The sequence below is a fragment of the Zalophus californianus genome, chromosome 1, assembly GCF_009762305.2.
Source record: "Zalophus californianus isolate mZalCal1 chromosome 1, mZalCal1.pri.v2, whole genome shotgun sequence".
Classification (NCBI taxonomy): domain Eukaryota; kingdom Metazoa; phylum Chordata; class Mammalia; order Carnivora; family Otariidae; genus Zalophus; species Zalophus californianus.
This window is the reverse complement of record NC_045595.1, coordinates 24368211-24392989: the sequence shown is the minus strand read 5'-3', so window position 1 is coordinate 24392989 and position 24779 is coordinate 24368211. Positions and strand designations below refer to the sequence as shown.

General features: G+C 39.0%; 1 protein-coding gene across 9 annotated transcripts in view; it reads left to right on the top strand.

The window, feature by feature from the left end:
- Positions 1 to 24779, top strand: part of ERC2 (ELKS/RAB6-interacting/CAST family member 2) — a 977487-nt gene that overhangs the window by 242375 nt on the left and 710333 nt on the right. The gene's annotated exons all lie outside the window — the stretch shown is intronic.

Here is a 24779-nt window from a genome sequence, read left to right as displayed (position 1 = left end):
GGAGACCCTTTTCACATTCTCACAGTGCCTCAGGCTATCCTCTCACCCCTTTAGACTTCTGCTTTTTCACATCTCTTTTCTGTCTTTTAAAAAAATAACCACTTCCCATTAACTTTTAATTTTGTATAACTAAAGTGTTAGTAAATATTTTGAGCCTCCATTATGTTCTAAGCATGGTGCTAGGTGCTGGGGAAATGACAGTAAACAAAACAAACTCCCAGGGATCTTGCAGAGGATTAATTTAAAACTAAATAAGCAGTCTTCTTGCATGTGGGCTGGAGGTATTTGCTCTAATTTAGCATGTAAGACTTAATTGCTCATGGGAACAATCAAAAGTGAAATACAGGTCATGAAATTTTTTGTAGGTAGGTAATTTGTATCTTGGAACAAATTGCAAATAGTATCTTTTGATTAGGATCCTAGGTGCTTTAATTGCTAACTCTTAATGTAGCTGAAATAGTGATATATTTTCATTGAAAAATAGTAGAAAGCATCTCAGTTGCAATAGTTGTTCAATAAACAGAAAGTTAATGCAATTGTATGAGGCATAGTTTCCATTTTTCATAAATGCTGGTGCTTGGGGAGGCAGATTGCTGGATCCAAGGAGGTGAAGTTCTGCCAGAGCCCAGTAAGTTAGGGGTCAGGGCCTATCTGTCCAGTGGTTGATGGGCTGGAAGTATCAATAGGATGGTATCTTATTTCCTTTCAGAACATAGAGCTTGGTTTCCTTAGATTTTAGTGTCAGTGCCCTCCAGCCAGTGACCACCAGGAACACACTTGTTGAACATAACTGGATTTATTATTCATTGCAGCAAGGGAGAATAGGCACTATGGGGAAATTGGTGTGTTTCAATAAGAGAGAAAAACTTATTATAGGATTTGGGCTTGGGATGGGTGATTCAGGGAAGGGTTTTGCTCTAGATTGGATGCCACAAGAAAGTGGGTGCAATTCTGTGATTGAGTAGCTCAATAAATCTTATTCCTTGGCGGGGGCAGACTAGAACAAAGATAAAATTGTCATTGGTAAATAAGCAACAGTCACTCATTTTAGCCAAGAGAAGGTGTTTAGTATTTTGGTGGTGGCATAGTGACCTTATTATTATCTGTGCTTAGGCAAAATTATAACATGGTTTTGTTTTGTCTCTCTTTATCATGGTCTCAGAGTAAGCTTGTCTGATGTTGGTGTTCTGTGAGGTCATTTATGTCCAACAGGAGGTTAATCTGGCCCAGCTACAAGTGCCAGGCCAGCTTCTGGATGTCAGACAGTGCTTTTCCCCCCTCATTAGCATGCTAACAATTTCAGGCTTCCTCCTGGAGCAGCTAGCTAATAAATGGGAAGAAAAAGAGGGGGTGTGCAGAAAGAGAGGCTGAATCTGAAGAGAGACATTTTACTAAAGAACCTAGGTAGAGGGTGGAAGGCTGATGAGAAGTTGGAAGAATGTGAAAAGATCTGGTGATCATGAGAGAGAGGTTGTCTGAGGAGAGATTAACGGGTTAGACAAGGGACAGACAGAGAAGAGTAAAAGGAAAGGTTGCATTTCCCTTCCCACCAGAGGCCACGAAAAGAGGTGATGATAAGAAACATATGTTGAGTTAATTTTCTGGGTGGCCTGCTGGCCATTGTGTTGGTGGCCATGCAAGGCCCTTAGCTTGTGCCTGGCTCATAGTGAGCGCACAAATTTTTATTGGTATCTCCGGGCCTTCCATAGAGAATGATATAAGAGGGTTTCCCACATTGTTTGTATGTGGAATACATGTGTGTCTGTGGATTAAGAGTTTGTAATCTTGGGTATACGTGCATATTAAAACCTCTCTCTCTCTGTATGTGTGTGTATGTGTGTGTGTGTGTTAAAGGGCCTGGACCTATGTTGTCCAGTCTTTGCATGGTAACTCTGTCTAGCAACCACAATAATAATTTCAAAGTAGCTCAAAGTTCTTTAATTAAATTTCTCAAATATGATAAGAAGCATAAGACTGCAGCATTAATTCCTTATAATAATAAACACTGAGATACCACTTCATACCTACTGCTGATTTGTGTTTCTCTTGCCCCACTATGCCTATTCCCATTACCATGAAAAACCCCTCACCCCTACCCAAGCCAAGCCAAGCCATAGCTCTAAGAATTTCTGATCTTTATTACCTTTCTTATTTCCTCTTTATTCTGGATTTGGACATTTTTATGTTTTTAAAAAAATTTTTTTGGTCATAAATAGTGCTACCTCAGATGTCCTTTTATATGAACACTAAGGTCCTTGTGTAAATAGATCCATTGGGTAAATTCCTAGCAGTGGGATTGGTGGGTAAGTCAATTAAAATTTTGCCACATCACCTTATAAATGAGTTGTGCCTGTTTAGACACTTACCAACAGGATTTGAGAGGGCCTGTTTTACCATACTCTGGCCAGTGTTGGCTGTGCTAAACCTTTGCGTGTTTGCTGATTTGAATCTAAAAATATGATTATATGCAACCTTTTGTATGTATATGTATATATGACTTATATAAATTATATAAATATAATTTACATGTAGTGAACATACAAAAGCTTTAAATCTATGTCTCACTTTCCATTCTTCATATTCTAATTTGCCATGGATATCTTTTTAAATACTATTGACATAAAGTTATTTAAAAATATAATACCAAAATATATGGGTGAATTAACATGTATATTTGGAAGCTTTTAGCCTTCAGCAATGACATTTTATAGAATTTTTAAAAAAAGGTATTTGGTGGCGAGGAAACACGATAAATAAATTTTAACATAGAAACGGTCACTCAAGGGGTAAGGACTCTTGGATAAAGTCAACCTTTATCCAAGGGACATGATTAGTTACTGGGGAGATGCCATAGGGCTGGGACATGACTAGTTACTACAGGAAGATGCCAAAGAGAGCTTTAGAAGCTAAGGTGCAGGTGCCAAGAAACAGTGGATTGAAAAAAAAGGAGAGATTTACATAAATTGCAGGGTTAAAATGTCAGCAAAAATAGTATGGTTATCCTGCCAAATCAACTATTGGTTGTCATTTTTCAGCATTTTTTCTTTGATAGCCTTTGGGTTTGTTGTCCCTCTATTAATTTGTCCCCTGTCTATTTGACAAACATGGATCCCATTTCCTAGCATATTTGTGTGCCATCTTGGTTTTGGGGAAAATGTTTTCCCATCCAAGAGATAATTCAGTCGGTGTGGTGTGAAATGGGGACAGTGGTTAGCAGGGGTCCCGCCACAATGCTGACAAGTCTTGCCCTCCCAGCAAAGGAATCTCCTCAAATGGGATCATTCATACTGACCTACTTGGATGCTCTATTTCTGGTTTCCAAAATGTTCATTTTAGTCACAAAGATTCCTTTGAAAAATGAAATGTGAAGAGGTGAGGAGAGTCCAGATTCCACAGAGCCCCATTTGTGAACAGACATGGACGGCTGCCTTGTGTTTGGGAGGGAACCAGTTAAATTCCTCTCTCTGAGCTTGGTCTGTGGTGGTGCACTGTGTGTCTTCATTCCTAGCCTGGCAAAAGGCACCCAACTGGGAGATGGCTGCTCATTGGGAAAATATGAGGGAGAGGAGAAGTATGATGGCTTCAATCAGAAGCCAACTTGTTCTGGGAACTGGTTGTTCCCAAGACGGAAGAAAGGTTTAGGCATTGCCTGCAGCTTAGTTAGTCTTTCTTAGTCTCTTGAAGGAGTCTGTCTTTAGGTCTCCTTTTTCCCATTTGACATGTCAAACCAGGGGCTTTTTTTTTGGTTATTTGAACCACAGAAACAATATGACTGTGATATATTTTGCATTTCTCTATAGCTGCTATTCATCCATCTATCCATTCATCCATCTATTCAGTATTTATTGATCATTAACTATAGGTGAGGTATAGAGAACTTATTGCTGAAGAAGATCTACGTGATGCCTGAACTTTGACCTCGCATTCAAGGGGGAGACAAAAACTGAATAAATAATTAAAAGTGCGGTATTGGTTCAGATATGGGAAGGACAGAGAATATGGGGAGAGTTACGTAAGGACACCTAAACTTATTTTAAATGGTCAGGCAATGACTTCCAAAGCAAGTGATGCGGCAGTTGAAAACCGAGGGAGGAATTGCAGTTGCCCAATGAATGATGGAGGATGCAGGTGGTGGCAGTGGTATGTTTGTGTCCATGGTGTTTCATGCAGAGTGGCATCATCTGCAAAAAGTCAGGGAAAAGGAGAGAAATTATTTGTATAAAAAAACTCTTGGCTGTAGCTAAGAGAACTCAGGTCCCTGGCTTAAACTATACATTGTGCACATTTATCACAAATATGAAACAGAGTATATAATCTGTGACCTTAACCTGATATGTCCTTTCAATAAACCAGGATACCTTTTGTATTATCTGTAATTCTCAGCAAAGAGAGTTTTCTTTTCTTTTTTTTCTGTCAGGCTCCCATACTAAAGATCTTTTTTTAATTTTATTTTATTATGTTATGTCAATCACCATACATCATTAGTTTTTGATGTAGTGTTCCATGATTCATTGTTTGCGTATAACACCCAGTGCTCCATGCAGTACGTGCCCTCTTTAACACCCATCACCAGGCTAACCCATCCCCCCGCCCCCCTACCCTCTAGAACTCTCAATTCATTTCTCAGAGTCCATAGTCTCTCATGGTTCATCTCCCCTTCCCTTTGCTCCCCCTCATTTTTCCCTTCCTGCTTTCTTCTTCTTCTTCTTCTTTTTTTTTTAAACATATAATGTATTATTTGTTTCAGAGGTACAAGTCTGTGATTCAACAGTCTTACACAATTCACAGTGATCACCATAGCACACACCCACCCCAGTGTCTATCACCCAGCCACCCCATCCCACCCAACCCCCACCACTCCAACAAATCTGTTTGTTTCCTGAGTTTAAGAATTCCTCATATCAGTGAGATCATATGATACATGTCTTTCTCTGATTGACTTATTTCACTCAGCATAACACCCTCCAGGTCCATCCACGTCGTTGCAAATGGCAAGATCTCATTCCTTTTGATGGCTGCATAATATTCCATTGTGTATATGTACCACATCTTCTTTATCTATTCATCTGTCAATGGACATCTTGGCTCTTTCCACAGTTCGGCTATTGTGGACATTGCTGCTATAAACATTTGGGGTGCACGTACCCCTTTGGATCCCTACATTTGTATCTTTGGGGTAAATACCCAGTAGTGCAATTGCTGGGTCATATGGTAGCTCTATTTTCAACGTTTTGAGGAACCTCCATACTGTTTCCCAGAGTGGCTGCACCAGCTTACATTCCCACCAACAGTGTAGGAGGGTTCCCCTTTCTCCGCATCCCCGCCAACATCTGTCGTTTCCTGACTTACTAATTTTAGCCATTGTAACTGGTGTGAGGTAGTATCTCATTGAGGTTTTGATTTGTATTTCGCTGATGCAGAGCGATGTTGAGCACTTTTTCATGTGTCTGTTGGCCATTTGGATGTCTTCTTTGGAAAAATGCCTGTTCACGTCTTCTGCCCATTTCTTGATAGGATCATTTGTTATTTGGGTGTTGAGTTTGATAAGTTCTTTATAGATTTTGGATACTAGCCCTTTATCTGATATGTCATTTGCAAATATCTTCTCCCATTCTGTCAGCTGTCTTTTGGTTTTGTGGACTGTTTCTTTTGCTGTGCAAAAGCTTTTTATCTTGATGAGATCCCAATAGTTCATTTTTGCCCTTGCTTCCCTTGCCTTTGGCAATGTTTCTAGGAAGAAGTTGCTGCGGCTGAGGTCGAAGAGGTTGCTGCCTGTGTTCTCCTTTAGGATTTTGATGGACTCCTATCTCACATTTAGGTCTTTCAACCACTTTGAGTCTATTTTTGTGTGTGGTGTAAGGAAATGGTCCCGTTTCATTCTTCTGCATGTGGCTGTCCAATTTTCCCAATGCCATTTGTTGAAGAGACTGTCTTTTTGCCATTGGACATTCTTTCCTGCTTTGTAAAAGATAAGTTGACCATAGAGTTGAGGGTCCATTTCTGGGCTCTCGATTCTGTTCCATTGATCTATGTGTCTGTTTTTGTGCCAGTACCATACTGTCTTGATGAGGACAGCTTTGTAATAGAGCTTGAAGTCCGGAATTGTGATGCCACCAGCTTTGCTTTGCTTTTTCAAGATTCCTCTGGCTATTCGGGGTCTTTTCTGGTTCCATACAAATTTTAGGATTATTTGTTCCATTTCTTTGAAAAAAGTGGATGGCATTTTGATAGGGATTGCATTAAATGTGTAGATTGCTCTAGGTAGCATTGACATCTTCACCATATTTGTTCTTCCAACCCATGAGCATGGAACGTTTTTCCATTTCTTTGTGTCTTCCTCAATTTCTTTCATGAGTATTTTATAGTTTTCTGAGTACAGATCTTTTGCCTCTTTGGCTAGATTTATTCCTAGGTATCTTATGGTTTTGGGTGCAATTGTAAATGGGATTGACTCCTTAATTTCTCTTTCCTCTGTCTTGTCGTTGGTATATAGGAATGCCACTGATCTGTGCATTGATTTTATATCCTGCCACTTTACTGAATTCCTGTATGAGTTCTAGCAGTTTTGGGGTGGAGTCTTTTGGGTTTCCACATAAAGTATCCTATCATCTGCAAAGAGTGAGAGTTTGACTTCTAATACTATGTTGACTAGCAGTGGTAATAGTGGACATTCCTGCCATGTTCCTGACCTTAGGGGGAAAGTCTCAGATTTTCCCCATCGAGAATGATATTCCTGTGGGTTTTTCATAGATGGCTTTTATGATATTGAGATATGTGCCTTCTGTCCCTATACTCTGAAGAGTTTTGATCAAGAAAGGATGCTGTACTTTGTCAAATGTTTTTCTGCATCTATTGAGAGGATCATATGGTTCTTGTTCTTTCTGTTATTAATGTGTTTTATCACATTGATTGATTGGCAGATGTTGAACCAATCTTGCAGCCCAGGGATAAATCCCAATGGTCGTGATGAATACTCCTTTTAATGTACTGTTGGATCCTATTGGCTAGTATTTGGGTGAGAATTTTTGCATCCATGTTCATCAAGGATATTGGTCTGTAATTCTCCTTTATGATGGGGTCTTTGTCTGGTTTGGGGATCAAGGTAATGGTGGCTTCATAAAATGAGTTTGGAAGTTTTCCTTCCATTTCTAATTTTTGGAAGAATTTCAGAAGAATAGGTATTAATTCTTCTTTAAATGTTTGGTAGAATTCCCCTGGGAAGCCATCTGGCCCTGGGCTTTTGTTTGTTGGGAGAGTTTTGATGACTGCTTCAATTTCCTTAGTGGTTATAGGTCTGTTCAGGTTTTCTATTTCTTCCTGGTTCAGTTTTGGTAGTTTATACATCTCTAGGAATGCATTCATTTCTTCCAGATGATCTAATTTGCTGGCATAGAGTTGTTCATTATATGTTCTTATAATTGTTTATATTTCTTTGGTGTTGGTTGTGATCTCTCCTCTTTCATTCATGATCTTATTTATTTGGGTCATTTCCCTTTTCTTTTTGATAAGTCTGTCCAGGGGTTTATCAATCTTGTTAATTCTTTCAAAGAACCAGCTCCTAGTTTCGTTGATCTGTTCTACTGTTCTTTTGGTTTCTATTTCACTGATTTCTGCTCTGATCTTTATTATTTCTCTTCTCCTGCTGGGTTTAGGCTTTATTTTCTGTTCTTTCTCCAGCTCCTTTAGGTGTAGGGTTAGGTTGTGTATTTGAGACCTTTCTTGTTTCTTGAGAAAGGCTTGTATTGCTATATACTTTCTTCTTAGGATTGCCTTTGCTGCATCCCAAAGATTTTGAGCAATTGTGTTTTCATTTTCATTGGTTTCCATGAATTTTTTTTAATTCTTCTTTAATTTCCTGGTTGACCCATTCATTCTTTAGTAGAATACTCTTTAGCCTCCATGTATTTGAGTTCTTTCCGACTTTCCTCTTGTGATTGAGTTCTAGTTTCAAAGCATTGTGGTCTGAAAATATGCGGGCAGTGATCCCAATCTTTTGGTACCGGTTGAGACCTGATTTGTGACCTAGGATGTGATCTATTCTGGAGAATGTTCCATGGACACTAAAGAACAATGTGTATTCTGCTGCTTTGGGATGGAGTGTTCTGAAAATGTCTGTGAAGTCCATTTGGTCCAGTGTGTCATTTAAAGTCTTTATTTCCTTGTTGATCTTTTGCTTAGATGATCTGTCCATTTCAGTGAGGGGGGTGTTAAAGTCCCCCACTATTATTGGATTGCTGTCAATGTGTTTCTTCACTTTTGTTGTTAATTGCCTTATATAATTGGCTGCTCCCATGTTAGGGGCATAGGTATTTACAATTGTAGATCTTCTTGTTGGATAGACCCTTTAAGTAGGATATTGTATCCTTCTTCATCTCTTTATTACAGTCTTTGGTTTAAAATCTAATTTGTCTGATATAAGGATTGCCACCCCAGCTTTCTTTTGGTGTCCATTAGCATGGTAAATGGTTTTCCACCCCCTCACTTTCAATCTGGGGGTGTCTTTTGGTCTAAAACGAGTCTCTTGCAGACAGCATATTGATGGGTCTTGTTTTTTTATCCAATTTGATACCCTGTGTCTTTTGATTGGGGCATTTAGCCCATTTACATTCAGGGTAACTATTGAAAGATATGAATTTATTGCCATTGTATTGCCTGTAAGGCAACTTTGACTGTATATTGTTTGTGTTCCTTTCTGGTCTATGTTACTTTTAGGCTCTCTCTTTGCTTAGAGGACCCCTTTCAACATTTCTTGGAGGGCTGGTTTTGTGTTTGCAAATTCCTTTAGTTTTTGTTTGTCCTGGAAGCTTTTTATCTCTTCTTCTATTTTCAATGACAGCCTAGCTGGATATAGTATTTTTGGCTGCATATTTTTCTCATTTAGTGCTCTGAATATATCATGCCAGTTCTTTCTGGCTTGCAAGATCTCTGTGGATAGGTCTGTTGCCAATCTAATGTTTCTATCATTGTAGGTGTCAGATCTCTTCTGAGCTGCTTTCCGGATTTTCTCTTTGTCTCTGAGACTTGTATGTTTTACTATTAGATGTCGAGGTGTTGACCTATTTTTATTGATTTTGAGGGGGATTCTCTCTGCCCCCTGGATTTTCATGCCTGTTTCCTTCCGTAAACTAGGGAAGTTCTCTGCTGTAATTTGCTCCAATATACCTTCTGCCTCTCTCTTTCTTCTTCTTCTGGGATCCCAATTATTCTAATATTGTGTCATCTTTTGGTATCACTTATCTCTTGAATTCTGTCCTCATGATCCAGTAGGTGTTTCTCTCTCTTTTTCTCTGCTTCTTTATTTTCCATTATTTGGTCTTCTATATCACTAATTCTCTCTTCTGCCTCATTTATCCTAGCAGTTAGAACCTCTATTTTTGATTGCATCTCATTAATAGCCTTTTCGATTTCGACTTGGTTAGATTTTAGTTCTTCTATTTCTCCAGAAAGGGTTTCTCTAATATCTTCCATGCTTTTTTCAAGCTGAGCTTGTATCTTTAAAATCGTCATTCTGAACTCTAGTTCTGACGTCTTACTAATGTCCGTATTGATTAGGTCTGTGGCAGTCGGTATTGCCTCTTGTTCTTTTTTTGAGGTGATTTTTTCCATCTTGTCATTTTGTCCAGAGGAGAATAGATGAATGAGAGAACAAAATGCTAACAGGGTATTAACGACCCCAGAGAAATATACACTAAAGAAAGCAGCAGAGCCCTGAAACCAGGGGAAAAGAAAGGGAAAGAGAGAAAAAAGAAAAAAAAAAAAAAGACAAAGATAAAAAAAACAAAAAACAAAGAAACAAACAAAAACGAGAACATGATCAAATATCATCAGGCTGGTGCATAGATCAGTGCCACACACTAGATTTTGGGTGTATTTTGGTCTGTTAGAAGAAAGTGCCTCCCAAAATTTTAAAGAAAGAAAAGCTTATATATGTATAAAAATAAAGGTAAAAATGTTGAAGCAATGGAATATGAATGTAAAGATGAAAATTATAAAAGATTTTATAGAAGGAATTGATAAGATACGAAGTTGGTTGAAAAAAGAAAGAAGACGATTTAAAAGAAAAAGGGAGAGAATGTGATCAGGGAGGAGACTAGAAGAAAGGCATATACTAGAGATTTAGGGTATATTTTGTCTGTTAGAAGAAATTGTATCCCAAAAGTTTAAGGAGAGAATAGCATATATATATATATATATATATATATATATATACCAAAAATAAAGTTAACTACTATGAAGGGATAGAATATGACTGTATAAATGATAAATAAAAAACACTTTTTAAAAAAGGGATTGATAAGATGTTGGTTGAGAAAGGGAAAAAGAAAAATTCAAAAAAAAAAGAAAATTAAAAAAATTAACTTTGAAAGACTAAAGAATCATGGGAAAAAAAGCCATGAATTCTATGTGCAGTATTCCCCTAGCGCTGCAGTTCTGCCATTCTCATTGATCTGTAAACTTGGTCTTGGCAGGATGTTCTTGCTCTTCTTCTGGGGGAGGGCCCTGTTGCAGTGATTTTCAAGTGTCTTTGGTGGAGGCGGAATTGCCCCACCCTTGTGGGTCCGGGCTAAGTAATCTGCTTGTGTTTGCTCTCCAGAGCCTTAGTTCCCTGCAAACTTTCCGTACAGCTTTGGAGGATGAGAGTGAAAATGGTGGTCTCCCAATATCTGCTGCGCAGGTGCTGAGAACTTGGTGCCCCAGTGAGAGAAAAGTAGTCAATCACTCCCATCTCCCCAGTCTCCGGCCGCACTCTGTGCTCACCCAGCCTGTGACCGAGCATTTCTATTTCTGGCACACGACCCCTTTTGGAGTCTCCAATCCCGGCAAATCCCTGCGGTGCGCTCCCACGCCACTTCTCCCAGGGGAGGAGGGTGAGTCTCCCCGGATCTGCCGCTTGTTGGGTCCCTACTGGAAGAGCAATGGCCTGACTGTGCCATGGATCACGGTTTATGGCAACCCCGAGCTGAGAGCCCACTCCTCGGCTCTGTCTTTGCAGCTGGCTTCCCTGCTCAGGTACCTGGGAGCACTGCCCCACTCAGGCACCCCTGGTCTTTCTGTGATCCCTCCTGAGACCACACTGTTCCCACGAGTGTTCCACCCCCTCCCTTAGCCACTGGAGCGACGTCCCTCAGCGGAGCGGACTTCTACAATTGCCGATTTTGTGCTCCGCTGCTCTATCACTTGCCAGTAGCGGCTGACGGAGGCTCCCTACACCTGCCGTCTATCTTCCGAATATCGCCTCGGATTTACTTCTCCTCACGTCCTACCTTCCAGAAAATGTAAACTTTTCTGTTCAGAGAGTTGCTGCTATTCTTTTCTTCAATCTCCTGTTGAGTTCATAGGTGTTCAGAATGTTTTGATCCCTATCTAGCTGAATTCCTGGCACCCGATGAAATTTAGGTCTCCTAGTCTTCCACCATCTTGCTCCTTCCCCCTTGAGCACAGAGAGTTTTTACTTGGATTCAGCATCCTCAATAATTTTTAGCCTCTTCAGTCCCACCATGGGTTGTTAGTAACACTGTCTTTGATTACTAAAACATTTCAGTATGCTGTTGACAGTAAATGAGAAAGTAAAATGGTACCTTCCTTGTACCAGTGAGTGAATTATCTAAGCTTCCTCTATGATTCATCATCATAATTTTTTGTGTTCTCAAATTTTTTTTTAATCAGAAGATTCCAGAGCTTCTCACTGAACTGTTGTGCAGATTGTTTCAGGAATTTTGAAAGGCTTCTTAGGTTTTGTGCAAAAATGAGATAGGATATTGCCACACGGGTAGGTAGCAAGCCTTGGAATGGACTGTGGCTTTGGGCGAGTTCATAACCCATTGGATGGCTCTTGGTTTTTCCCTCTTTAACAGATTGCAAAGCAGCGGAGCCGAACTCCATGTAAGATGCTTAATATTCTACAGGGAATGCTACTTAGCAGGTTCTCAATCAAGAAGAGTCACCATTGTTTCTTTGATGTGCTGGTAACTTCTGTAGGATCTGAAATAATATCCCTTGACTTTTATAACCAAAACCAGCAGAATAACATTGTTTGAACTCACTTTTCAGTTTTGCAGAAGTGGGTGGCTTCTTTGTTATTGTCACTTGCTAATGCTTAGTCAGTACCTAATGTTAGCCTGACAAGAAGCAGAGAAAAAGAATCTTAGTAACGGTTGCTAAATTGCCAAACTAAATTATGGCCTTTCAAGTTCCTTACCTCACTGAGTATCTCTAAAAGATGTTTGTTTCTGTGTTTGACTTCCAACAGGTTGCTTAGCCAACATAATGTTAAAATGTTATGTATACTTAATTTATATATACATGTACAAGCAAGTGACTCAGCCAATCAGATGCATTAATTCTGGAATTGGAATAGAAGCTAGGGACAGATAATTTCTGAGGCAGTGGTAAAGTGTGAAGCATATAGGCTCTAGAGAAAATTATCAGGGAGACAGTGACAATGTGTAGTGGTCAGTGCATGGTCGTGGTTGGGACAGCCATGCTAGATATATAATGGTGCTTTGGGTTGAGATCCTAGCTGTGAGGCATTCAAGTGATCCTGTGAGCTGCTCCATACAACCTTTCAATACTTTTCCACTTAGTGAACCAATTTTTGGCTTATAACCCAAACCGCAGGTGACCTACATTGTAGAGAGTGTTTCTAAAACCATTTGTCCATAAACCTGTTTTTCATTGAGCATTTCATTGGATTACTCTGTTGGAAAACATACTGGGAAATGTAGAGTTGCATGATATAGCAAAACCTGGGGATAGTGCCAAATTATGAAAAGGACTATGATTAGAAAGTCCTAGTGTGTGTCTGCAGCTAGTCATACCTGCAGAAAGTTTTATAATCACAATTTAAGGTATTGTAGGGGGTAAATAGGTAGGCAGTTACTAGTGTCTGCAAGTTGAGACCAGACCCAGTGTTGTTCTTTGTGCCATCCAGAGGAGTCTGCTTTTGTTTGTTATATTATTCTATTTATAATAGTAATAATAAATAATCATAGTAGACAACCAATTTTTTATGTTCTTACCATACGCCAGGAACCTTCCATAGTTTACATTTTAATTCCTCATAATCATCATGTGTGGGCAATGTTTTCCTTATTTTTCAGTCACCAAAAAGGAGGCACAACAAGATGAAATAAATTGCCCAAGATTATCAGAAGTAAAGCTGTGGACCACACTCTTTGACCCTTAACCTTGAAGTGCCTCTCAAATCAGGGAGCAGAGACTCTCTTACCTCCCTTGTTTTCCAGGCATCATGGTGGTTGCTCTGGTTGGTTCTGTAAGCCCAGCACGCTATCTCGATATTCTTTGCCTCACTTGAGTTTTCTTGCCTTTTAGGTCTCAACCTAAAGTCACTTCTGAAAAGAGGCAGTTTCTGGTCTTCCAGTCATGTTCCCAGGACCCTTTTTTCTATCAGAGTACTCTTCATGGTTTTGAATGTTATCTTTACTTGTGTGGTTTACTTGGTTTGCATTCATATCCCCCTTGGGGCTATAAGCTTTGGTCGCCTTGGGTCTTTGTCTGCTCTGTTCACCACTGTTATGGTAGTCCTTGCACAGTGCCTAGCCCATAGATATTTCCTAAATATCACTTAATAAATGAATGACTCCATCACTTACTAGGGGTTATGCCAGTGCTTTTCTATCTTCTTCTTTTCTTTATAGCCCTACCTAAGATGAAAAATTAAATTTAAATACTCCCTAATGAGAGAAATTAAATAGTAGGGAATAAGATTTTATGGGGTAGGGTTGGGCTTTGGAGGGCCACCAACCACTGTAATATCCAAGCTTCTCTAACCACCTAAGAGCAGATTTTTTGCCCCCTTGGTGGCTTTATCACCCCTGTTGAGAATGGATGAGTTAAGCCTTTGGCTTCTTGGTTTCAACTTCTATAAAATTGAACTAGGAACATCTAATTTGTAGGGTTTCTGTGAAGATTGAAGCATCAGTATGTAAAGTCATTGTTGTATTATAGATGCTCAAATATGGGTTCAGGGTATTTTCTATTAAATGTTAATTGAATATCAACAATGACTTCAGTTGGTCAAGTAATTTTCATGTTAATGTTACAGTTTATAAAACATGCAAATCTGAAAGATGAGACATAAACAAAATAGCATTTACTGAAAAGGCACAGAGGTTTATCCAAGATTTCTTCATTTAATGGAGATTTCTGGCCTTTAATTAGCTTAATTCAATTTTGTGTCTTCAGTTGTGGAATTTCCTAAGGAATGCCTGATAGTGTGACTTAAGCACAATGTAAAAGCCCACACCTGCAATGTGGATGCATTATTCATTTTAGAGGATAAAATGTAATGTTTAGTACAAAGCACACCTACGGTGAGCGCTGTGAATTGTGCAAGACTGTTGAATCACAGATCTGTACTTCTGAAACAAATAACGCAACATATTTTAAGAAAAAAGGAAAAGAAGATAACAGGAGAGGAAGAAAAGGGGAGTATGTCAGAGGGGGAAACGAACCACGAGAGATGATGGACTCTGAAAAACAAACTGAGGGTTCTAGAGGGGAGGGGGGTGGGGGTATGGGTTAGCCTGGTGATGGGTATTGAGGAGGGCACGTTCTGCATGGAGCACTGGGTGTTATGAACAAACAATGAATCATGGAACACTGCACCAAAAACTAATGATGTAATATATGGTGATTAACATAACAATAAAAAATTAAAAAAAAAATAAATTATATTTCCAACTTGAAAAAAAAAAAAAAAAAAAAGAATATGCCATCAGGTAATAATTACATTATGTAAAAAACAGTTTAACCCTATTGTATATGCATTCTCCAGGCTTCAAAACAGATTTTGAGTCATAAATATTAAAATGTGCCATTTTTGGCATGTTCCCTTCTTTTCAATTAGATAGGTTCAACAAATTATCTTTCCCATAGATAATTACTTTTAGTAAAGGAAACACCGCAAATGCACATCTCCATGGCAACTAATTAGAATCCCTTGCCAAGTTCTCTTCTTAGATGTCTGATTTATCAGCCCCCAGGTAGTTCATTCTTGCACAAAAGAAAACTATTGTCAGTTAATTAGGAGAAAGAAATAAGATCAGGAACTTGCAATTTAATTAGCTACAATACATGTTTACATATTTCCTACTGATGATAATTGGGAAAATGTCTGTTGATCCTAAAACTACTCTTAAAGTTTGTGCTTGGGATTTGTGTCTAAAGTATATGTTTTTATGCTGTAGTATGTTGTCAAGAATGAAGTAAAGAAGGGAAATATGGTCCCCCTCAACTCCACAGAACAGTGCTCCTCTGTCTGAAGGGACTGAGTGCATGACTTTATGGAAATTTCAATTGTATTTTTCATGGTCAGCTCACTTGAGAATTCTCTGAGGCCTGGAACTGGTGGTGTTTGCATATAGGTTGGAAATAAGGAGGATGATCCTTGAGTGTACTGACACCATTCATTATGGTAAGAGTCAGCTGCCAAGGTGGGCCTGGGCCCCCAGACAGACTCATTTTGTTTCTGCCTGTGAGAGGATTTTGGGGCAACTCTCACCAGGCAAGACTCAATAGCCTGCCTTTTGAGTTCCTTTGAAAGAGGAACAACATAGTTTATTTGTCCACTTTTTAAATGAATATTTCCTGAACACTAGTTATGTACTGCACACTCTGCTAGGAATTGGAAATGGAGTAGTGAATTGACAGAAGTTGTCTATGTCCTCATGGGACAGTTTAAAAGGCACCTCAAAGGAAACTTCCGGAATGAGGAACGAAATCAAGAGGAAGTGTGCTGGATAGCACTCCACAGCCTAGTCTGGGAGGCCTGACAAAGCATTTTGGAGATCTGAACAGAGACTGGAAGGAAATAGGCCAGGTAGAGAAGTATATAGGAGGGAGGCAGCACAGGGGTAAGGATTTGAGACAGCGAAGAGCATGAATGATGTTCTCCAGGAACAGAAATCAGTCAAGTTCTCTTCTCTAATGAGAGACAGAAGGTTGGGGTGGGGAGATGGTTTGAGAGGTGGCTCAGTAGGTCAGCAAAAGGCCTCAAATGTTGCCCTAAGTTGCTTGCACATCAAGCACCCATTGGGCACTGGGGGGCCTTTGAAGGGTTTAAGCAGCGGGGGATGAGTGATCAAGTCACTCCCATGGCCGCTCTGTGGAAACCAGATGGAGGGTGAGAATGGACTCTGGGGCCCAGCTCCAGTACCAAGCACCTCATTTTCTGAGCCCGAGTTCCTAAAGCAGCTGTGGCTGTGGCCATCCTATAATTTCCTAGCCTGTCTAGCTCCTGCTTCCCCTGGCAACTTCAGTGGAAGCTGTTGTAAAACTTCAGTTTTTGCAAAGAGGCCCCAATGTTCTTTTCAACATTCTAGTTCTTTGCTTTATCTAGTGGATGTCCCCCTTAACTGTACAGCAGCTCCTGCCCTGTTATATACATTCTTATACCCCATACTTTCTTTCCTGCTAGAGAGCTTAGAATCTACCATTCGCCTGTTTCTAATGTCCTTTGCCACCGAGTCAACTTCTGAATAGTGGTCAGTTCCTGGCCACACAGTCTAAGGACAAGAAAGTTTTTAAGGGTGAAGAACAGCACATATTTCACCTTTCCTCAGACGTTGCTCCTTCTTGTTAGCTGCTCTGAACATTGGGGATTTGTAACATTTTAAAAATGCACTGTGTTTGCCATTACATCTGCAAAATGATAACATAAGGTAAATCAGTGCTTTAAAACTACAATTTGAGACAAGTATAGGTAAAATGAGCAGGTGTCCTGAATTCCTGACCTGTTGAGTGAAGCAGAACTTGCTAGAATTAACTTTGTTTAAATTGTGGGCAAAAATCTTACTTTTAAATATTTATTCAGAATTTGTCTATGAATTTTGGAATTGCTATCTTTTCAGTCAGAAAAAATGAACTTAGTATTCCTGGCAACAGTTAATGATTCATTTGTGGCAGTACCTCTGACATCTTTATGATTTGATAGGCTGAATCATGGAAATTCTATCCTGCCCAAGCTGACATCCCAGAAGAGATTGATTGGAAAATCTGCTTGAAGATGCGTCAGTTTATTCCCACATTGTCTGGATCTGATAAACCCTTATGCATTTTGGGCATCAGATTACCACCGTTGACTTTGCTGTGTTGCCAGCTAGTTTGCATTGCTGCAAAATGGAAGCAGTTTACACTTAGTAAAAATGCCATCTATGAAACAGTAAAACATAATTATGTGTGCAAGCTCTTTACTTCTTGAGCTTCACTCAATCTAATGGAGGCTCACAGTGATTGAGGAATTGAGTTTTCTAGAAACCCCAAGTGTATAACTCTCTAAATATAACCTCCAGACTCTAATACCTAGCCCCCAGCATTTTTCCTCCCTTTAAATAAATGTTTATTGTGCCAGGTACTAGTCTAGTCCCTGAAGATATCATGATGTGAATAAGACAGAAATGTCCCTAATCTCATGGTGCCTTGGTCAGGAGGTATCCTTTTGTTTGCTGTTTACCAAGTAATTGAACACCGTAAAAATCATTTTTAAAAGCTTTTTTTCTTTGAGAAAATTTACCTTGTTCCAACCCTATAATCAAATTTGTAAGCGTTAATAAAAGCTAATTGTGATCTTTAAGATCTTTTAGGTCTGTGAGATGGAATAGTCTAATGTCATTGCATATAATATTTTTGAAGAATAGGTAATGGAAAATACCTTAGGACATAATGCTAAATGAAAAAAAGCAGAATATAAGCTTAATATAGCATATGATCCCAGTTTTATTTTATAAAAAACTATAGAAATATAAATAGATCTATAGTTTGAAAAATAAATAAATATATAGATAAGAGAATGGGTGGAAGTACAGAAAAATGTGTGGGTATGGTCATAGTGATTACATTTTTTCCTAAACTATTCTGTATTTTTCCTATTTTCAAAAATAACATGTCTTTTATAATCAGGAAAAAAGTTATTAAAAATAATCTCTAGTATTGAATCCCTATGAAATAAACATTTTATTGTCATAGAGATACCTGCAGCAAACATCTTGGGGTTTTTTGTAACAGGGAGAATAGCAACTGATTGAGAATTCTCCTGTCTCCTATTTCTTGTATTCTAAACACTATACTTCCCTTCTTGAAGCTGCCCTTCATTTTGCTTATCTTCATCCAGTTCTTCTGGTTATATTTAACTGAATTATTATTGGTATATGGGAGAGATTATTATACTTCAGGTATAGGCTGACTTATCTAGCTGAGTTGCATCTACTTAAACCCAGCGTAGGCAAGAACTTAACATCTGTTTAAAAGTGGCAAAATTAAGTAAAGATAATGCATGATGTGAAAATTCACTTGGGGTATCTTCGGAGGTGTAGGATACTATGAATACAATAATGGGAGGGAGAGGATTGCTAGAGGATTCTAGAATGCCAGAGAAAATTTGGGATCTCAAGAAGTATTCTGAATCTGGCATGTTTGCATATGTATGTGTGTGTTTGTGCCTGTGTGTGTGTTCTGTGTATACATATGTGCTGTATAGGGGTTTTTTATACTTAGCAAATCACATCTTTTATATGTTGGTACTTTATTTTTTCAAATGAATGTAAATTCTGTTATAATGGATATGAAATTTATTCATTAGCATTATCATCAGTGCATCCAAAAAGTAGTTACTATCCTGAGTCCTTCATAATAATACTAATGGTAGTAACACACCTAACATTTCTTGGGTGTTTAGTTTGCGTCAGACTCTACGCTAAGCTCTTCATTACATATTAACCTTATGAAATGTTGTTTTGTCATTGGAAAGGTGTCTTCTTCCTTGGATAATTGGGACCTGCTGGTTGAGATCGTCTAGTATAAGTTCTAAGACCCAAAAGTTTTTGAGGCAGTGTAGTGTCATGGTTAAGAACCTGAATCCTATAAAGAAGATGTGGTCCATATATACAATGGAATATTACTCAGCCATCAGAAAGGATGAATACCCACTGTTTGCATCCATATTGATGGGACTGGAGGGGATTATGCTAAGTGAAATAATCAAGCAGAGAGAGACAATTATCATATGGTTTCACTCATGTGTGGAACATAAGCAATAGCACGGGGGACCACAGGGGAAGGGAGGGAAAACCGAATGGGAAGAAATCAGAGAGGGAGACAAACCATGAGAGACTCTGGACTCTGGGAAATAAACAGGGTTACAGAAGGGAGGGAGGGAGAGGGATGGGGTAACCAAGTGATGGGTATTAAGGAGGGCACGTGTTGTGATGAGCACTGGGTGTTATATGCAACTAATGAATCGCTGAACACTACATCAAAAACTAATGATGTACTATATGTTGGCTAACTGAACATAAAAAAAAAAAAGAACCTGAATCCTAGTGTCAGAGAGACCAGGGTTCAAACCCTGGTTCTGTCATTTTCTGGCTGTGTGACTTTGAGAAAGTTATTTAGCATTCCTTGACATCATTCCATATTTGTGAAACAAAAATTATTGTTATAAGATTAAATAATACAGGCAAAATCCTTCACAGTACCTGAAAAGTAGAGAGGGCTCAACAATGACACCTATTCCATAATGAGCTTATAGTCATGGGTTATCTTTAAAGAACAGTATCAAGTGGCAGTTGCTATAAGAAACTGCATATGTGATTTTTGTAGAGTTGACACTTATGGCTGGAAAAAAGGAAATAAAATTTATCCAAGATTTGAAAGCTTTAAGCCTTGTCCAAGGTGAAATTTGACAAGAAAGGAGATAAAATTTAAGAGATCAACTAGAGCTAGGCAAGAAGTTGGGGTTCCATCATCTGTATTGCCAGCTATTGATTCTCCATACCCATGGGATATGGTGTTGTTTGGGAAAACAAGTGGATCTGTTTTCTTAAATGGGTACTCCCTCTGCCTTAGTCTTGTTCCTGGCATCTGTTGTATCTGGCCTTGTGACCTGATGGTAGTTTTGGTGGCCATGCCCACAGCTGGCAAGGCTGTTGTTATTTTAATGCCTTTAAATGGTCTGTCTGAACCACAGTCCTTGGATACCAAAAATCAACATTATAAAAGATAATGGGCCCTAATGATGTGGGTTGTTAGGTGGTTAGCTGAGTTACAGAAGGTCTTGTTACTGAGCAAGAGTTTGGACAGACATTAATCAGATGCTGGGTAATTGGGGTCCTGCTCAGAATACAGTGTACTCCAGTGACTCAAATTTTAAAAAGATACTCCCCTTTTCTAAGAGAGTACCCTGGATGTGGGGACAACAATTTGGAGATGGGCTTAAAATTTCCATAGCAATTTTAAGTATTGTCATACACAGCTATGGAACAAAGGGTCCTGCTTACTTCAATTATTTAGTTGTCTGCAGTCTGAAAAATAAAATAAAAAAAAAAAACCAGATGGAACCTGGTTACCATATTCCCTGATAATTTCTTCAGTGCAGGAGATGTTGATGCCTGGATGGCAGATAGTAAGGATTAGGGTTTTTTGGTTGCTGTTGTTCAAAGAAATGGGGAATTCTATATGAGACAAGCAGTTATGTTAAGAGAGGGCAGAATTTTATGGAGTGTTGAAAGAATTTATGTGCAAATACTTTTGAAGAAACAGAATTCAAAGACAACCTCAATCCAACTTAGGGGCTTCATAATGAGACACACACACACACACACACACGTGCATGCGTAAGCACATGCACACATACTCCATTCTTCAAAAAAACCTGTCCTGCTGAATGTCAGTGGCTCTGTTGGGGTCCATATTATGTCTTTTTTATGTAACCGGAAGATTTTTCAATGCTTTCTAAATATATATCTGATTAAATGTGTATGTCACTTTAAGAACTTCAGGGGATCTAATTACAAATGTTTGCATGTCTCTTAATAAAAATGAGACTTTAAGTAGAGTTAGCAGAGCAAAAGTAAAATTAAATCATGCATCCACTACACAAGTATATTCTGAATGCTGCCTCTGTGCCAGGCCCCATTTTTGGAGATGGGGTACAATGGTGTAAACAATTGTGATAGAACATGGCTGCCTTCATGGAACTTAGAACAATCTGATTAATACACCCAAGGTTGTATTGTGAGTGTTTCTTCAAGGCAATAAAAATATCTCCCATCAGGTCCTCTACACAAAGTTGTTCTTTGAGTTAGTCTATGAGCCTATCACGAGATGGAATTTACTTAGCACTTACCAAGCTCATTGTAAATAAATATTATAATTCTTATTCCCAAAGTCTTAATGTTTTTTCTTGGAGAATAGTCACAAAGTAATTGTGATGATTCAGGGTGTGTTCATTCTTGATGTGTTGTAGACAGGGAAATGTGCCTTTTCATCATATCTGGAACATTTTCAGTTGATACTTACTAAATCATTGAAAAAAAAGTCTTGATGCAGATTTTAAGAAAGAAAGAAATTGCTGTAAAGGGGTGCCTGGGTAGCTCAGTCATTGGTTAATGTCTGACTCTTGGTTTTGGTACAGGTCATGATCTCAGGGTTGTGGGATAAAGCCCTGCATCAGGTTCCATGCCGGGTGTGGAGCCTGCTTAAGATTCTATCTCCCTCTCTAAAAAAAAAGAAAAAAAAAAGGAATTTCTGTAAAATTATGTATAATTCAAGAGTATACCATAACTTGATAATTGGGTTTTCCTCAAGTAAAAAATAATTCTTCTTTTTGTCCTAATTAGGATGAGTAGGACTTAATTGTACCTCTTACAAGCTAGAAGTCAAGAAGTTTGACAAAAGTGGCCAGAAAAATCTGGCCTTCTCCAGCTACCACAAATAGCTTTTAGAGTTACTTAAGGTCAGAGGCTGTTAGGCCACTCTCCTCTCGGGCACTTAATCATAGTTTAATCAAGTCAAGAAGGAGATGCTGGGAGATCCCATTCTTGATGGACTCTGATAAGCTGGTAATGGGCAGAAATGTTTTCCCAAAGAGGTTTAGGTTTCAGCTGTACAAAGAAACTTCTACACTGTCTTTCAGGAAATATGAGCCCAGGTGCAATGTCAGCTTGTCTTTTGCTCAAGTGCTTTCGTACCTTGAAGGCCCAAGATACTTTGGATCTAAAACATGTGATTTCAATGTCAGTGGTTGAGGAATGCATTTTATTTTTCTAAACCAATTAGTAGCATAGGCTCAGTTGCCTCTTAGGGGCTTGAGCTTAGAGACACTCAAAATTCTCTAGTATGGTTGCCAACTGTTTTTCACTCTAGATTGCACTACAATTACGTATGAGTTCCTCAATTAGGACATTTCCTGAGGCTTTAGACAGACACAAAATCATTATAATTAGATTTTGTAATTTTAATTTTACCTTTACAGCTACTTATAAGAGTGTATAATGTGTTTTGGATAAATAAGAGAAACCAACTTTGACCTCAATATGATTCATTTTTATGTCCCCCTAAAATGCACTGCAATTCATGGATAAGGTAACTTGAGGTTTAAAAACCCAAATGGAATTTTCACCTGAGGACATTCTTGGTTACAAGTGGTTATTAGAGAAAGTGACTGCAGACTTTGGATATTGCCAGCAGGCTAAAACCTTCTGCTTCACTCATATGTGAACCTTCACTTCATACCATATGCCTGTGGTATCCTGCCTAATGGTGGAATACCAAACCAACATTCTCATGACTATTTTGATCCAGGCATTGGAAGAAGTTATGTTTTTGTAATTTGACTCTGAGTTAATGGCAACATTTGCTTCTTGTGTAGCCAAGCATATTAATATAGCATCCTTTCTGAAAGCAGAACAGGCTTCCAAAAGCAAGGAGGAACCCTCTAGAAACATATTAAGGCATTATGTTCCTAATGTTGAAAAGAAGAAATTGTTCCACAAGAACTAATTTATTGTGAATAAGAGCATATTCTTAACCTTTTATTCTTTGCTGATAGCAAAATGTATATGTATATATCTGATGCTTAGATATTGTCTTAGTGCTTTTGTTTTGTTTTGTTTTAAAGAAGTCACTTAACAAACCGGGCTTCTGCTGAGGGTATAACCCGTTGTACCCACTGAAGCAATGGCTTTTCATCAATCCTCCCCTGGTGGCTGGGCTGTGTATGTATAGACAGAGGATTACGGAGCTGGGAATAGATCCTTTGCTAGGTTTGTGTTTTAATGAGATGCTTAGAATCGCTTCATGTCTCTTTTACTGATTCTACTCCCAGTTCATTAAAAAGGAAAAGAAAATTAAGGAAAAAGGGGTTGGCGTGTGCTGATTTCTCATACTTCTGGAATAAAGTTTTGATTTATACGTAGTTCTTCCAAGAAGAGCAGACAACTCCAAAATGACTCTATCCAATGTTTTGTAAGTAAAAAATCAAAAAAATGAATATGAGCATTTTCATATATTCAAATAATAATAGTGATGAACTTCCAAAATATAAACTTCTATGAGAGAAATCTGTACATGGCACAGAAGGGACACAGGGAATAACAATTCCATTTGCTTGGTACATGGTAGATGGTTTGCTGAATTTAATTCCTGAGGGATCCAGCAGAGGTTTCATAAGGATTATTGAGCCAGATGTTAGGCAGATGGTAGTTGAAGGTGGAGTGAAGTGAGAAGGGAAAGGAGGCAGAAGGACTGAGGGCAATTTAGGCCATGAGGAATGAGGCAGCAAGATGAGTGACAGGAGCTCTGACAAGTTCAGTGTCCTGTCTGAGGGTTGCTGAGCAGAGTGAAGTAACAAGAGTAAGGCACTTAGCACAGTGCCTGGTACACAGCAAGTGCCTATTAAATGGTACCTTAAAAATAAAAGCTGCTTCCAGCGGTGTGCTGGTAAATGTTTACTAACTGGCTCTTAAAAGGGAGGGAAATTCCTGATTTGTATCATTTGCAGAGGTCTGTGGTGTAATTACCTTCACTGTGGCTGATTTCAAGCTACCAATGTGATGTTTTTGAACTCAGAGTTGAGAAGAGGTAAACAGTCAGCTCTTCCAAGCTGGTAACAAGCTGATTCCAGCACACCACTGACTGCTTCCTTCTTTTTTCTTTTTTCTTTTTTTTTTAAGATTTTATTTATTTCTTAGAGAGAGCACGAGTGGGGGTGGCGGGTTGGGGGCAGGAGGAGGGGCCAAGGGAGAGGGAGAAGCAGACTCCCCACCAAGCAGGTGCCCAGTCTGGGGTTCTATCCCAGAATCCCGAGATCATGACCTGAGCTGAAGGCAGACCCTTAACCTACTGAGCCACCCAGGCGCCCCTGCCTGATTCCTTTTTATGTGTAATGGTTGAGATCTTTGTAGCTCCTCTTTTCTATCTGATGGGTATTCTCTATTAATCCCGGCCTAAGCAGCAGAAAGTTAACTCAGTTACTAAAAGACAAATGGTATTTTTTTTTTTAAAGATTTTATTTATTTACTTGACAGAGAGAGAGCGCGAGAGCAGGAACACAAGCAGGGGGAGTGGGAGAGGGAGAAGCAGGCCTCCCGCCAAGCAGGGAGCCCGATGCGGGGCTTGATCCCAGGACCCTGGGATCATGACCTGAGCCGAAGGCAGCCGCCTAACGACTGAGCCACTCAGGCGCCCCTAAAAGACAAATGGTTAATGTGAGCTGTATTATTGGAAATAATTGCTAGGCTCTGGGATATGAATTTTGCTTGGGGGAATTTCTAGATTCACATCTTTGGCCAAGAGCCACTTGGAGTTTTAGATATGAGAATAGGAATGGTTTTTGATTCTTGGCTGGATGAGGGTGGCCCTAGTGGGAGGAACTGACTAATGTGAGTCACTTATTAGAGCTGGGAGGAAAGTTAAGCTGGGAGGAAGGGTACTTTTGTGAGCAAAACTATACTAAGTATTTTTCAGGTTTTTTTTTTTTTTTT